Raw genomic sequence first — 18,067 nt, forward strand, 5'->3', positions numbered from 1 at the left:
TATCGTATTTGGGGGTAAATTTACCTAGTTGTCATACTTTAGTCCAAATTTACTCTTCTATTTTAAAAAATTAGCTAAATATATCCTTAATTATACATTGGGGTCAAATTTGTCCTCGATATCATACTTTGAGATCATATTAAGCCTCATTATTAAGAAATTTTTCACATGTAGTTCTTAACAGAAAAATTCAAATTAACGTTAAATTATTTAATTTTTAAAAATAAATCACCCTCTTATCTAATCTGTCCGATCTGATCCACAAAAACTACATAAATCAATATATTTTTTCATCAATTTTGCTGGTTGAATTTTTTCAATGAACAAAATTCTATTACAAACTCTACTTTTGTTCAGTTAGTTTAAATTTTAAAATTGAGTATACAATTTCATGTGCATTTAGATTCTGAAAAATGATATGATGAAAAAAATTGTGTATATCCAAATATCTCTTTCTATATAAAAGAATCATTGGAGGTTGTTGATATGACATGCCTCATGATTAGCAAACATATTTATCTTTCTCCTGATTTTTTTGATTTATTTTTTCAATTTTAATTCATCACCATCTGTTTTTCTAATTAATAAACTCATTAATTATCTTTTTATCATTAGCACCATTAACCCACAAAACCCTCTGACTTCCTCTTTTTCCCCTCCTCACGGCTTTTCTTGATAACACCTTTTTGCCGTTGGTATTTTCTTAAACTGTGATGGAGGAATTAATCTCCGGACAAACATACAAATAATTGAACAAATAAAATTTTACTCATCGGAGTTTGCTATTGTGCGCCATTCGTGCTTTATCTTCGTCGAAAATGAGCGGTGCAGGCGAGGATTTTGGATTGGTGTGATATAGAAAACTGTCAAGTACCTAGGGAATCTGATCCTCATGCAATAGCGCAGAATATAAGTTTTGCGCTTGTGAATATGAATTACTGTGGACCTATTTCGATTTTCGCTTACGGTGATACGATTATGATCTTTGCTTCTGTTCAACAGGCGCTTAATAGTACTGGAATTGGACTTAATCATGTTGCTGTAGGTATAATTTACAGTTTTTTTTTTTTTCAATTTGTGTGGTTGTTAATTTCTGCAATTTTAGTGAAATGATTGAATTTTTGTTGATTTAATGTGTCGTTGAGTCGATCTATGCTTAAAAGTTGATTTTTGTGTTACTAAACAGGATCGTTAGAGCTCTTTTAGAGCAAAGGTTATAGCTGTTTTGGTGTCCAGTTTCTTTCTCCTTGCCGGCTGTTATTTCTCAAATCTGAATTCTCGCTGTGTTTATTTTGCGATAGATTTCAAATTTTGGTTTATCAAAACTTATGAAGATAACTAATGATGGAGAATCCTCTGTCTGCAACCCGAGTTGTTGAAACCTATGGTTACGTAGCTCCGGAGTAAGCAACATAACCAACAAGAAGCAACAGCACAAACTGAAATTTCTATCTGATTTTCTTTATTTCTCTTGCTGAGTGTGTATTTGGTGTTGTTCTTTTTGAGATGCTGACAGGAAAAGAGGCCGCCATCCGTACTGAAGGCAATGTAATGAAAGCTGCAGAAAGACATTCCTTAGTGTCCATTGTAAGTCTTATTGCTCACAAACTATTTTAAAGGCATGTTTTCAATGGATTCCACCATGAACCGGGAGCGGGCGAAGACATGCAGCTTCCATTTTAGGACCTATCTTGTCAGATGGTCCAGGAAATCTTGGGATTTAATTAACGTTTTGTTTCCACACTTCAAGTTCCATTTTCTGATAATTTCAACCTTTTTAGTAACTAAACTATTTTACCCCCATTTGCATCGTAATAACTTTGTTCCAACCTTTCGTTATAGTGAGCTTTCTGGCTGTTTTCCCTTTTCAAATATTGCATATGTTCGTCTCCCTATCCTAATTGCTATTTGTATATATATTGTGACATAATTGTATGGCATGTATGTATGTTTCTACGAGAGATTGATGTGGATTCTTCCTATTTCCATCTTTAACCTGTTATTGTAAATCCAATACTTTATTCACGTACATTCTGCTATTGAAAATATCTTGTGAGGCGCCATATTTACAGAACTATGAATTTACGTCTCCAGATTATGGTAGTCATGCCTGTTCTCCAACTTCTTCCAAAAGTTCGAATGATACAGCCATGGAAACCCCTCAGCCGAAGAAAACAATCTGCTCAACCAAGTCACTTGCATCCAGTAGTTCTTCCTTGATCACCTCCCAGAAAAATGGTTCTATTAGGTTCCACCGTACAAAATCAAATGTTACAAGCTCCTGTAAGCTGGATTTTAGAAAATTCCCTGATGTAAAAGCAAAGCACACTGTTTCACAAGCTTCTTCATTGAAGGTAGATTGTGAAGAACAGAAGTGTCAAAATCTTACTTCAAGATTCAATGGATACGTTTAGTTGTAGATGTTCAATCTTATAAGTAAAGTCGTCACCTCTATTCGACAGACCACCTGATAAAAAGTTCCACAGATATGGTAATTCACAGCTTGGTTCTCGGTTTATTCCACTCTTTGAGGACTACAATGACAACATGGATGTACCTGATGAAAACAATCAATGAGGATGCACTCTTGAGTCATAGAGAGTACAAGAATTTCTGTTCCGTCCACAAATAACTTCTTCAGATTGAAAATCAACAGTCCAGTTGATTGGATCTTCTCCAGGTACATTTCTCTTCTCTTTCCCTTAGCACCCCATTGAACTTATATTTAACTTTTGATCTCTATTTAGTTGATGTCACTTCTTGCAGTCTGCCCTATTTATGAGGAATAAGTTATATTTGTGCCATGACACGCATGCTGAGCTCACCCAGTCTCTTCTTCATTGGAGGGATTTAATGGCAACTCGCGAAATGGAATGAATTCCTTAGAGAAACGTGCAAATAGTTTGGAAATATTACTTGATGAAATGCAACATAATTTTTTAATAACAACGGGAAGGATTTCAGATACTGATTTTACTGGAAGTACATGCTGCATGATCCCTCGTGCAGAATTTTTGAGTCCTAACTTTTGGAGAAGTTCAAAAGGGAAAGATTCAAATTCAAGAATATCTTTCTCCATAGGAAGCCAAAATACCGCGTGTTACCAATCAGAATAAAAATGTATCTTCAGCAAAGAAGATGGGTGTCACTCAAAATGAATGTAACTTTGCATTACGTTCTTCCAATGATAGAAGAAAAGAGAGAATAGCTCGAGATGATGAAACTGCAAGTTTTTGTCATGTCAGTAGGCTTAACGGGGCTTCATTCACTAATTGCATACAACAGCAAACTTGAGCCTTAGGTGACTGTTTTTTCTTTAGCTTGATGTGAAGATTGTTTGATTATTGAAGACATACTTGTCTGTTGTCACTAATCATCGCAATACTTTAAGTCTTCTTTAATATTATAAGTTTGAATAAATGTGTTGCGCTCTCATCATCTTTTGTAGATTCTTGTTTCATGTTGCGTTTTGTATCTTCTAATTCTCATTTATGAACATACTTCTCCAGAAATTAAATCTTTACTCTGTTGTGGCAACAGAGGCGAATTCCTATCTTAGTATTGTTGTGACCCTAAAATTGTTTTCCTTGTCTATTATCTCTATTGCCGGAACAATGAGCTCTACGATTTACTTGAACTGCATGACATTTATTCTCTTCACCTTGTTCGCCTCCCCCAGGTAAAGTTGATGGCCCAGATTTAAAGAGTTTTGTTCTACAATTTTAGATGCTTCAAAAGGTATGACCCTATCCTACAAAAGTACCCATGTCCAATTGTCCATTCTTTAAGCTAGGGCCTATTTGATTTGCAACTAGATTTTTTTTTTTAGAAAACCAAAAGAAATGGTTGTAAAACCATTTCTCCTCTTTCGTTTCTGACGTAGAAGATGCTCTTAAAAAACAACCAGTTAAGAGAACAAAGACGGTGCATCATGTGTGCTTCCTTTTTGAATGAACTGTCCTTTAGGAAACATTTTTATTTTCCTCATAAAGCTCCTTTAGTTCATATATATTAGGATAAAGATAGAAGTTTGAGTCAATACAATCTAGCTATCATGATGGATTAGTCGCAAATGTATTAGATCGTCAGAAGTTCTCCATAACTCAGACATATAGCTTGTTGCAGAAATTTGCAATATGCTGACTTACATTACAAGGGTGTCTTAGTTTATTATTTTCTCCCGGCAAATAACAACTTTTATTGAGAAAAGTTGTCACTCTAGAACTTCATACCATAATCTTAAGGCTTTTAGGCTAGAGCTACCATAATCTTAAGGCTTTTAGGCTAGAGCAAATTAAACTATCAGCAAATTGTTTCTTTTGCAAAGGAGCCTCATAAACTATATAGGACAAAAGGCCATAACCGGGATTTATGTATATCGACTACACGAAGGTTTGCTGAATGTTGTTTGGAGCAATGTTATGATTTATATACTTTTACCTGATGACCAAAAGAGGAAAAAAAGCACCAATGCAGGGTTTAAAGCTGAATATTGCTAACATTCTGGGGTCGTTTGGTAGGGATGTAGACAAATAGTACATGTAAAGGACATGGTATTGTTTAGTTCTTTGTTTGGTAGAATTTTCAGCTTATGTGTTATAAGACATGTTTTAGTTATACATCCTATTCAATATTACTCGATGTATATCTAATACATAGAAAACCATTGTATTAGTAATACAAGGGCCATAAGTACATGGCTAGGCACCGTTAAAGACAAAACTAATCTTAATACACCAAACCGAACAATAGATAAGAAATAACCCCGACATAACTAATTCCAATATAACTAATTCAATATTATTAATCTCAACACTACTATTACACTTATTCAACACTATTATCATACACACTAACAAAAGACCCCCCCTATGGTTAATTATTTAGCAGAAGTGCAAACTGGATATAATTTTATAAATGAAAATTTTTGTAAGAGTTTATTCTATCATTTTCATTGCACGAAAGACTAAAAAATATTTTAGAATACGAAATTCGGAAAGCAGGACCAATGATGAAACTTATTCTACAACAAAGAGTTGACTGGCTAATGTAACTAAATTTAAGTTCACAACACTGGCTAGAGGACAAGTAGGTGTGTAGCCAACCACAAGATCGAGACAAAGCTCCTGTCCTGAAAAACCTTCTCCTCTCAATCTATTCTTTGTCTATCTTTTCTAACCCTTCTTTTTTCTTGAATTCCTCCGATTGTCTTCACTTGATTAAGACCTTAAGAACTTTTAATAAGAAATTTAGTTACCTTTACATGAGAAAAAAACATAAAGGTGGCTTTAGATGCATTTGAAACAGGAGCATAACATGTATAGATGTGAGCATACATTCGTGGTATGTGGCTATATTTCAGTTTTGGTAATTGAGAGTATCTTATGGGACTAATGAAGAGGAAAGAAATTGTATTGTCTAACATGCTAGAGGGTGTTTTGGTTTGTCAACAAGATGTGGCTGTGTAATACCGCAACACAGATAAGAGTATTGTACATTCAAATTATAATATGCGAAATACTACAGTGCCTGAATTATTAAAGGGGATATCATTATACTGTATACCCTATTAGTCTACATAAATAGTAGTGTAATTTATCCTCCATTTGTATGATAAGCTTTAGCAACTTTGTGCTTAACTGGACAACTAAATTCTTAACTTCAATGATATAGATGTGATTTTACATGGTGAGTAATTCAGGTCATCGAAACTGAAAAGAGTTCACCTTCATTAATTCTTTTTTTCATTACAAAATCCTTTAATGTGTATTAATTTATAAATAATTATATTGTTAATTTATTTTTGTGTTCTTTCATTCTTTAATTATAGCACTATATATAGATTGGAAGTAAACTATTTGCTATTATAATTTCCTCTGATTGTATACCTTTTAATCAAGATTTTACAATGACATATTATTTTCTTTCACAGTTGGATTTGAATTGGAAGTAAACTATTTGCATACTGTAATTTATCACCATGTCCATGGAAGTACAAGTTACAGAAATTTCTAATGTTCATTGAATTTTGATTAAGGAAGAGATGATTTTGAATCAGTTGAACATTAAGGAGTTGTTTGATTCTGAGTGAAGTCCTGAAATACAGGTTATTTACATATTTTGCTTCTTAAGTTTGTGAATTTCTATTTCAATAATTTTATTTACTGTTTTAATTATGGAGTTTAACTCATTTTAAAGATTAACATGTTAAATAAATATGTAGATAAATTAATTTATTCAATATAAACAGGTATATGTTGATATCTCATTCGATTACTTAAAAGATCCCAAGGAAGAACTACAAGACACTAATGGTGTTAGAAGTAGAAAAAGAAGACACCCAATCATACATGACGAAAAATTAAGTGTTGAAAATGCAAATAAGTTTTAAGAAATAGAGCGATTATTGTTGCTCCAGCTTACACAAAACTGTTTCAAACTGTTATCATTTTTAGTTTATTGTGACGAGTCAACATGTGTTGAATAAATTTCTCTGCTAATGTCATTGAATATAATCAATATGATGATATCCATATGATCAATATGATGATATCCATACTTGTACCATTATTTTTCAGCTTACATGAGATCATAATTATTTTTATATTTATTTAATATTATATATTGATACCATTGATTACACGTTTTGATAAACTTTTCTATCACGTTTGCTGGAGTACAAGTTACAGAAAGGTCTAATGTTAATAGCATTCCAATTGAAAAAATGTCCAAACACATATACTTAAAAGCACGCGCGAAGCGCGGCTGTGTTCCCTAGTTGTATATAAAGATATATGAATGAAAAGATGTCACGATTGGTACATAGGAAGACCTTTTAACTCAATTATCTAGAGAAATATCTAGTTGGCCTAATTTATTTCATTTGATCATCAAATGTCATTTTTCATGAGTTCTGCACTAATGCAAATTCATGAACTGAGATAGGGGGTATATTACTTTGTGTTTGTAGTGATGCAAATTAATTTTTTTATGAGTTATGTATTGATAAATACTCAGTGGCTTAATTGCATTGAAAATATTTGACCAACAGAAATGAAGGGGTATATTTATTTTGTGTATTGGGGTATATTTATTTTGTGTATTTTATGTGGATTGAGTCGAACGAATTAGATAGAATGTGATTTATTTTTAAAAATTGATAATGTAATATTGATTTGGTCTTTTTTGTTATAGAAAGGGTACATGTGAAAAGTTTCTTAGCAAAAAGAGTAAATATGGCATCAAAGTATGACATTGAGAGTAAATTTGACCTCAAAGTATGACCAAGATATATTTAATTAATTTTTCAAAGTAGAAGAGAATATGATATCAAAATATGACATTGAGGGTAAATTTGACCCCAAAGTATGACGAGGGATATATTTAGCAAATATTTTAAAGTAGAAATATAAATTTGACCCTAAAGCATAATAGCGAGGGTAAATTTGACACCAAAGTATGCCTAAGGGTATATTTAGCCATTATGATTAACGGTATACTTAGTCAAATTTTCAAAATAGAGGGATAAATTTGACCTTTTTTCTATTAAATAAGGGATAATACTCACGAAAATACCTGAACTTTGATCGAATTTTCAGTTGAGCATACTGAACTTTGCGGGGGTCCTATTACCCCCCTGAACTTTTTTAAAGTGGAATTAACTCCCCCCCAAAACGCTATATCCAATTTTAAAGTGGAAAGTGTAATACACGCGTCAATGACATATTGACACGCGTATTTTTATTTAAAATTAATTTTTATTTAATTTCTTTTCCATTTTCCATTCGTATTTTCTTCTCCTTTTTATTCATCAAAATCCACAAAAAATTAGTAGTAGCAACAGACCACCATTGTTCTTCTCCAAAATTAGTACTAGCAGCAGACCAAAACAATACAATGATCAAAATTCACAAAAAATTAGCAGTAGCAGCAGATCAAAACATTGGTATCCAACAATGGTGTTGTTCTTCTCCAAAATTAGCAGTAGCAGCAGACCAAAATAATGATCAAAATTCACAAAAAATTAACAGTAACAGCAGACCAACAACACCATTACAACCAAAATGTTGGCATCCAACAACCCAAAACCCAGAAAGTTTTAATCTTTATACTCCCCAAATTCAATTTAATGAAAAAAATAGCAAGAATTTTTTTCAGAGAATCCAAATCACCAATCTAGAAAGAAACTTCAAAATGCATCATTTAAAAAAAAAGAATAAAAAATTCATAATTTGAGAAAATCAACTTCACTGATTTCTTGAAAATTCAAAATTTCAGTTACTATCAAGATTGTGCCGACAAATTTCTTTCTGGCGCCAATAGTGGGTTGGTTGATGATGACAATGATAGGTTAATTTTATTATTTTGATAGAATTGAAGAAGACCCATTTGGTGTGTATTGAAATTGGGTCAAATTAATGTAATTAAATTGGGTGTGTTGAAGTAACTTATTTGGTGTGTGTGTGTGTGTGATGAAATTGTGTTCAATTCAATTTCAAGTCAACAATGGAATGAAACACCATTGAAGAGAAGAAGAAAGAAAGAAAAGAGAAGAAAGAAGAGAAAAGATATAAATGAAAAATAAATAAAAAACTATTCAATTTATAAAAATAAGAAAATTGAGGGTTGTTTTGACCAAAAAAAATTTTCTAACGATTTTTTAACACTTTCACGCTCCCAATGCGCGTGAATTATACGCAATGGTCCAAGGAGACTGACATATACCATTAAAATACGAAAAAAAATCTAGGGGGATAATAGGACCCCCGCAAAGTTCAGTATGCTCAACTAGAAATTCGATCAAAGTTCAAATATTTTCGTGAGTATTATCCCATTAAATAACTACATAAGGTATATATACTCAAATTTATATTTTCAAAACATATAATAAAAGCAATCAATATATATATATAAAGGAGGAACAAGACAAGGATGATGTGACACCTCTCTATGACCATCATTTCTATTTATCTTTTTTTTTGAGATTTTTTCTATCTTTTTCTTATTTTCAAATTAAAGAATTAAAGAATTAGCAATATTCACTCCATTTATTGAGTGTCATTAAAAATATTAATAATTGTTGTAGTGTTGAGAAAGAGTTAAAAAGCCTATTATTTATTGTTGTAATGTTATGGCTGGGACAATGAGTAGTTTGGCTAATGAGGGCAACGGTTTGAAGCAGTAAATGAGAAAATAAATAGTCATTTTTTCCAAAATAAAATCTCTCTTTACCCACTATACATCACACAAAAAATATAAGTTAAATGACCATTTCGTAATGCTCTTAGCATACAGTTGTTTGGAATGCTTTTCACATTCCTTAATTGCAAATGCAGGATAGGAAAGTGTTTGCAGAAATACTAACTTCTCCTCAAGCTCAAGGAAAAGCTGATGATACAGCCAATTATATCATTGAAATATTCGTTGAGGATTTTGAATCAACTGAAATTGATCAGGAGGCAAGTCTATTCACTTTTTATCTTTATATAATATATTTGATACATCATTCCAGGAGTTATAATTTTGATTCTGACATTTTTCATTCATAACTGTTATATTTCATAGGTTACAAAAAACCTAAAAACTTCTATCACATTTATTTATTTAATTATATTTAATAGGTTACAAAAAATATTCATCTATTTGTATTCTCCATTTAAAAACATGTCTCTTGAACTCCCTTCTTTATGGCTAAACTAATCTATAAATAACAATCATGGAGTGTTGGATAATGTACATTTCTATTCTCCTTCCTTCGTGTTTGATTCCTATTCTTGATTTCTTCTAAATTTTGAATTAAGTTAGCAGTAGGGAATTTTCTTTCTTTTTCATTGTTGTTTAAGTTAAAATTTTTATTTACAATGTAATATAATGTTCATGTGTGAAAGAATATTTGTAAGTACTAATTGTATGATGCATTTTGAATTTATCAGAAGGGGGTATTCGTTTAGCTTACTGCATTTTTTAATAACTTTCGACTAATTGTAGTCTCCTTTTCAAATTTTTGTCATTTTATTCTTTTGTTGTTGAAATTTTTATATTTATATGTAGTTTGAGATATTTTACTTCATGAAAAATATAACACTCTATTACATCTGAAAATTTAAAAATGAAGAAAACGAAAAAAAAAAAAAAGATCAAACAAAGAGATATTTCATGTAGTTTTATTAGAGTTTGTTTATAGTATGGTATAGTTAGATTAATATATATTTATATATTCACATTTAAAAAAAAAACACTAAATTGTCACTATTATTTCTTATACATTATGATGACTTTTTCATTTTTATTGTAGCGGTTACTCTGTTCTTTTCAATTTCTCTCCTCTTAGTTTTGTTCTTAATGGTACGCATAATTGCCAATATAGCTTTTTATGTTTATAACCTTCAAAATTGATGTACAAGATTATGATACGTCTCTCTATAAATAATTGACAATCTTTCACTAAATCTCTTAACTTTTACCTTTACTTATTCCATTAGTTTTGTTCTTAATGATACTCATAATTGTCAAGGTAACCTTTCATGTTTATAACCTCCAAAATTGATGTATAAGTTATAATACTTCTCTTTATAAATAATTGACAACATTTCACTAAATCTCTTAACTTTCACCTTTAATTATCTTTGTTAGTTTTGTTCTTAGTGATAATCATAATTCTCAATGTAACCTTTCATGTTTATAACCTCCAAAAATTTATGTGTAAGTTTATGATCTCTCTTTCTATAATTGTCAACCTTTCACAAATTTAGATGATTCGATTTGAGGCTATATGTTTATTTACCTATTTAATTTTTAAAATATTATTAAAAATTACTTTTTAGTTAATATTAAAACTTAAATTTTACTTCTTTACATATTGTGTTTGCACCAAAAAAATAATTTTGAAATGAAATTGTCTTTCTCCTTTGTTGAAGAGAAGTAAGAAAGTATTTTTATTGCGTATTATGATTAGAAAAATATAAAATGCGTAAGAAGCAAGTTTGGTCTCATAATAAACTGAAACTAGTTTTTAAAATAAAATAATATTGTAGTGGAAGAAAAAAGCTAAATAGATATATTAGAAGACTTTTGGGTTCTTTAGAATACAGTATACATATAAAAAGTGCTCATAAATAATACTTTCTCCATTATATTTTAATTTGTCATTTTACTAGAAATAAATGTCTCATATTAGTTAATCACTTACTAAATTAGGATAGAATTAATCAATTTTCCTCATTTTACCCCTATGATTAATAATATACATTAAATGTGAACAGTTATGCATAATCTCATTTTCATTATTTTTTTTATATGTAATATATAATGTGAAGATTAATTATTAAATAGTTATGTGTAAATCATTGATGCTTTTCTTTCAATTATTTTAGATTTTATGAGATAAACATATTTTGGCTAGATCGAATATGTATTAGAACACAATGATAACAAAGTGAATTTAATTGACCATAAATTTACAATATCTGAACACTGAAAAGGTTCACGTTATACTCTTGGGAAGGAATTTTTTTTTTTTTTTTTATATTAATATGGTACAACATGTGTTTGATATTTGTATACAATCAAACTATTTCACAGGTTGAGTTTCACAATTTAAGGTTCTTTGATTATTTTTAATATATTAAAAGAAATTAAAGTATATATTTAATAACGTATTTTATGGTCGCGCGAAGCACGACTAAGTTTCCTAGTTTAGTATAAAATAAACTTTTCATTAATATTTTCTTAAGTGGGGTGTTAAGTCAACAAAAGCGAACTATTTTAAAACGGATGAAGTGATAATAAATGATAATACACTTTTTTAAAAATATTTACTTCCTCTTTCTTACTTTATATAACTCAATTTTCTTTTTAGTCAGTTTAAAAGAATAACACATTTCTATATTTAGTAAGAATGCAACTTTATATGATCCGTTTGGTCATGAAAATTAAAAATATATTCACTTTATTTGTATTTTTGAATTTGAAACTAGAGTTGAAACTATGTTTGACTATCGTATTTTAGAGTTAATGTTTAGAATTCAAATATATATTTTTTAAAACTATAAAAATTGAAAATAAATTTAAATCTTTTTAGAGTTTTAAGAAAATTGGGCATTTTATGAAAATAAACAATTTAATCTTTTTTGAAAAAAATAAATCAAAAAATATAAAAAAGTGAATCCAAAAATAATGAAAACATTGAGGTATTCTTTAAAAATTTAAATATTATTAAAATATATTTTAAAATATTTATGCTCAAATAAATATTCTAAAATAAAATAAAAATATATCAAAAATATGTGGAATAATATAACCACATAAACATCTTAAATTCATTTTAAATCATAAATTTCAAACATCTTTCTTTTTTTAAAAAAAATATTTGTCAAATCAAACTAAGGTTGCATTTGTTTTTTTTAAGATTCAGACGTTTGAATCTGAATGCACATTTGAATGATTAAGATTTTGTCTCTAGATCTGAAAATTGAATGATTAAGACTGTTTGTTTTTCAATATCTGAATGTGCAAAAAGTTTTTATTTGTATATATAATAAAATAAAAAATATAATTCAAGTAAAAAACTAATTATATATCAGAAAAGTATGTAATTTAATACAACAAAATTATTATTTAATTGAAAAAAAATATTTATGTTTGTTAGTGATAGTGGAGATGGTTTATAATGGTGGTTGCGGTGACAATGATTAATGTTAGTGATTAGTAATGTTGGTGGTGATAATTGCGATGGGTGGTGGGTGACAATGGTTGCGGTGACAGAGGTGGTTAGTGGTGGTGACTGATGATTATGAATAGATTGACAGTGAATATTATCCAACACCAGATTACCTCTTCAGACCTATTAAGACTTGATTCTAGATCTGAATGATTAAGACCTATTCACACCTATTAAGAACTAAAATCTAAATAAAAAATAAATACACTTAATGGTCTGAAATCTGAACCATTAACTTATAATTGGGACGGAGGGAGCAGTTCCGTTCTCCCCGTGCATGAATAAATCGAAAACGTGTCGAGTATATCTGTTTGCGCACGTAGCTCTATGTCAACCTGATTCTTATCTGATTGGCTTAACACATTTTAAATTTGTCCAATGTTTTAATTTGTTTAATTAGTAGTTAAGATTTATTAGATTATATATATATATATATAACAATTATATGTGTTCACTTGAATAAATTGAAAATTTTCAGGCATTTTCTACTTATGATAATGTGTTTAATCAAAAGAGATAGACATATTTTATGTGATTAGTTTAATCTATGATAGACAAATGAAAAAATGTATAATTTTTAATTAAAATTTGAATTAAAACTACCTAAATTGAAACATTTTTTCAGGAGCTGAAGAGTTTAATTGAAACATTCTAAAAAGATATCTCTACAAGTTAAGGTTTGACTAAGTATTAAGCTCATTAAATTACTACCGGTCAATCAAGCCTTCATTGTTATTTCCTTTGTTCTCTTTCAGGTGCGAGTATAACTTTTACCAACATTCTAATATATTTTTTTTTCCCTATCAATATGAGAAAGGTTGTAATTTATAATTTTTAATATAGTTTCCAACGTCCACATTTAAGATTAAGTTAATAATTCAATTTCAAAGATTAGTCAAATTGACACTCTTAAAGCAAAATGTGTCAAGAAAAAGAAAATGAAGGGAGTAATTACTTCATGATTTCATTTTATGTGATGCATTTTAAGTTTTTAGATGATATTAAGTTTTTTAAAAAATATTTTACAATGTATATTTCAAAACATATTATAATTTTTTTTTAGTTATAAATTATTTTGACAATAGTTAGCCAAATTTTTAGGAGGTTAAAAATATTTTTTTCTCCAAAAAGATATTATTTACACAATTGAAATATTTTGTCAAAACTAAAAGAACTTTTAAGTAGCAGGAGATACAATTTCCATAATTTATCTCAAAGCTAATATCTTTACACCACCATCCAAAATCTAGAATATGACCAATAAAGATTTATATGCTGGTTGAAATTGCTTTCTCCTAAAAATAATTACTTTTTCTGAGAATTTTTTTTTTTTTTTAAAAGAAAGGTGTTTGGTAAACTTGTAAAAGTATTTTTAAAAAGAAATAGAAATTTTTTGCTTTTCAAAAAAAAGTAGAAGTAGAAATAGAAATAGAATATTTTTTTCATGATGAAAACATCCTTATCACTTACACACATACATATGTGTGTGTATATATATATGTACTAGTTTAGCCGCACGTGTAATGTTTGATTATTTAAAATTAAATAATTTTATTTATTGCAAAAATTTTTAATGAACTGTAAAAGTTTAAATCACTTTTCAAAGATTCTTCACACTTTATTCTAACAATCAAACATAAACATATTTTTTAGTGTAAGCACCTATACATTTTACATCATCACTTTTGCGTTTGTCTTGCAGTACCTCTTTCCCTTGTTGTCGATCATTTTTCTTTTTTGTTTCTATATTTAAAAACTTTTCTTGTTTTTAAAATCAAATCTTTGTAAAATCATTGATTACAGTCTTATTATATACAAATTGATCTACATATTTTACGAAATTAAAAAGATGAATAATCCATAGATGATGTGAAACAAGAAAATGGAAGCAAGAGGAATTAAAGATACAAAATAAAGAAAGATAGACACAATTAGATTCAAACAATCAAAAGATGTAATGGTAAAATTAACCAAAAATACCTCTTAATTGGGAACTAAAAGCACCTAATCTATTAGAATCCTCAAGAAGGTAGCAACCTTACTTGCAAATTCTAGGACAATTGTTGAAAATCAACAAAGGGCTTTCAAGCTCTCAAAGGAGGCACAAATATTCAATATCCCAAAAACTAGTAGTTCAACCCTAATAGCTAACTATTTATACTAAGGGCTAAAAGAAATAAAGAAAGATCAAATTGTCCTTTATTTAAATTACAAGCTAATTTAAATGTTGACACTTAGAATATTAAATATCTTCAAGTTATCCATATTGAAACCTTCCAAAGATTCCACCTTCATCCATAAAGCTTGAAATGCTTGAAGGTCCTTAGCTTGAGTTCTTGTGAAAGGCCTTCTTGAATTAGCATCACTTTGATGTACATCACTCTCCCCTTCTTCAAAAGAATTCGTCCTCGAATTCGCCAACCCTACATCAAAAAGAGATAAATCACTAACATTAAAAATATTATGGACCAAATACTCACTTGGTAAGTCTACTTTGTAAGCATTATCTCCAATCTTCTCAAGCACTTGAAAAGGTCCATCTCCTCTTGGCATAAGCTTGCTCTTCCTTTTGCTTGGAAACCTCTCTTTCCTAAAGTGAACCCATACACAATCACCGGGTTCGAAGGTAACTTTTTTTCCTCCTTTGTTAACTCTTTTGGTTGTATCTTTGTTGGCCTTCTCAATTAGCATTCTTACTTTATCATGGATGCTCTTCATAGCTTTTGCCTTAGCTTTTGCATCTACACTCACAATAACATCTTTGAGCAAAGGAGTTAAATCCAATGAAGTCAAGGGATTAAAACCATAAACACACTCAAAGGGGGTTATACCAATAGATCTATGAATAGTTCTATTGTATGCAAACTCAATCAATGGCAATTGTCCTCCCAAGAAGTTAACTTTCTTTTAACCATAGCTCTAAGCATGTTACCTAAAGTTCTATTAACCACCTCGATTTGACCATCCATTTGAGGATGACAAGAAGTAGAAAATAGCAATTTGGTTCCCAAATTTCCCCACAAGCACCTCCAAAAATGACTAAGAAATTTTGAATCTCTATCACTAACAATTATTTGGGGAACACCATGCAATTTCATCACATTATGAACAAATAAAGTAGCAACATGAGATGCATCATCACTTTTATGACAAGCAATAAAGTGAGTCATTTTTAAAAATCTATCCACAACAACAAAGATGTTATCCTTGCCATTCCTAGTCCTAGGGAGGCCAACAACAAAATTCATAAAAATATCTAGCCAAGGACCGATAGGAATAGGTAAAGGGGTATACAAACCATGGGGTCGGGTACAAGATTTAGCATGCTTACAATCCAAACACCTAGCACAAATTCTTTCCACATCTCTTATAATTTTAGGCCAAAAGAAATGTCACTAAGAATAGTTAATTTTTGACACTCCAAAATGACCCATCAAACCTCCATTATGTGCCTCTTTTACCAATAACTCTCTCCATGAAGACATAGGCACACAAAGTTTTTCATTTCTAAAAAAGTAGCCCTCCTTCAATTTAAATCTAGGAGTTCTAAATTCATTTCCCTCTTTAACAACTTGCACACACCTATACAAGCTCATTTGACACTCTCCAAAGACTTTTCCAAAATCATCATCATTAGAATGTAACTTCTTCAAACTCTCAAAACCCATCAACCTAGACGTCAAGGTATTCATCAATGCATATCTTCTAGATAAATCATCCGCCATAATATTCTCTTTACCTTGCTTATAATTAATCACATATGGAAAAGACTCAATGAACTCTATCCACTTGACATGCCTTTTATTAAGCTTATTTTGGACCCTAATATGCTTTAAAGCCTTATGATCGGTTCTAATCACAAATTCCTTATGCCATAAATAATGTTGCCAATTCGCTAAAGCTCTCACTAAGGCATAGAGTTCCTTTTCATAGGTAGAATATTGCAATGGAGCTCCTCTTAGTTTCTCACTAAAGTAAGCTTTGGGTTTCCCTTCTTGCATCAAGACCGCACCAATGCTTACTCCATTAGCATCACTCTAAATTTCAAACATCTTCTCAAAGTTGGGAAGTTAAAGTAATGGAGTGGAACTAAGTTTCTCTTTTAAGATTCTAAAGGTTTTCTTTTATTTTCTACCGAAAGACTTATCTTTCTTAATGACTTCGGTTAGAGGAGCGACTAAAGAACTAAAACCCTTCACAAATATCCTATAAAAACTTACCGACCCATGGAAGCTTTTAACATCAATAATGGATGTAGGAGTTGGCCAACTTCTAATAACCTCTACCTTTTCATTATCCACCTCAACTTCTCTTGAACTCACAACAAAGCCAAGGAAAATAACACGGTCCACACAAAAAGAATACTTTTTAAAATTCACATACAACTTTTCATTTCTCAACACATCAGATATCATTCTCAAATATTGCACATGATCATCCAAACACTTGCTACAAACCAAAATATCATTAAAATAAATCACAATAAAATTATTAATAAATGACTTAAGCACATGGTTCATTAATCTCGTAAAAGTGCTTGGTGCATTGGTTAGCCCAAAAGGCATCACCATCCACTCATATAATCCAAACTTAGTTTTGAAAGCGGTTTTCTATTCATCTACGGATTTAATTCGAATTTGATGATATCCGCTTCTCAAATCAATTTTAGAGAATAAGGTAGAACCACACAATTCATCTAGCATATCATCAAGTCTAGGAATGGGATGTCGATATTAATTTTATTAATGGCATGACAATCTACACACATCCTTTATGTCCCATCCTTCTTGGGTACTAGAATTACGGGCACCACACATGGACTTAAACTTTCTCTCACCAAATCTTTATCCACACGTTCCTCCACTTGTCTTTGCAATTCTTTGGTCTCTTGAGGATTGCTCCTATAAGCCGCTTTGTTGGGTATTTGAGAACCCGATAAAAATTCAATTTCATGCTCTATTCCTCTCAAAGGAGGCAACCCACTTGGTATTTCTTCCAAAAATAGATCTTCATAATCTTGCAACAAAGAAGAGACAACACTTGGAAAAAATAAATAGGTTGGTTCATTGTTAGCAAGAAAAGAATAACCTTTTGGTTTAATAAATATGACTTGAGTAGCATCCTCAATATTTAGCTCTTTCATGCTCTCTTGATTTTGCAAAATCATGCACATTTTTTTTTCTTGCTCACCTTTTTTTTTGTGATAACTCATTCTCACTTGAGCTCTCAACCTCTCCTTTTTCCTCTCTTGAGTTATCATTTTTTGCTTCCTTACTCCTCTCTTTCTTTTCTCTCTCAAGTTTTCTTTCAACTCGCCCATTTTTCTATATTCCTCACTCACTTGAAAAA

At 30.2% G+C, this 18,067-nt stretch overlaps 1 non-coding gene across 1 annotated transcript; it reads left to right on the plus strand.

Annotated features, from left to right (window-relative positions):
• The first annotated feature begins 930 nt into the window (after positions 1-930).
• Positions 931-2,741, plus strand: LOC107858547. The gene is made up of 3 exons (XR_007052647.1): positions 931-1,045; positions 1,517-1,587; positions 2,073-2,741. It is a non-coding gene; the product is annotated as an uncharacterized LOC107858547 (transcript).
• Positions 2,742-18,067: the final 15,326 nt, after the last annotated feature.

This window comes from Capsicum annuum, chromosome 2, assembly GCF_002878395.1.
Source record: "Capsicum annuum cultivar UCD-10X-F1 chromosome 2, UCD10Xv1.1, whole genome shotgun sequence".
Lineage (NCBI taxonomy): Eukaryota > Viridiplantae > Streptophyta > Magnoliopsida > Solanales > Solanaceae > Capsicum > Capsicum annuum.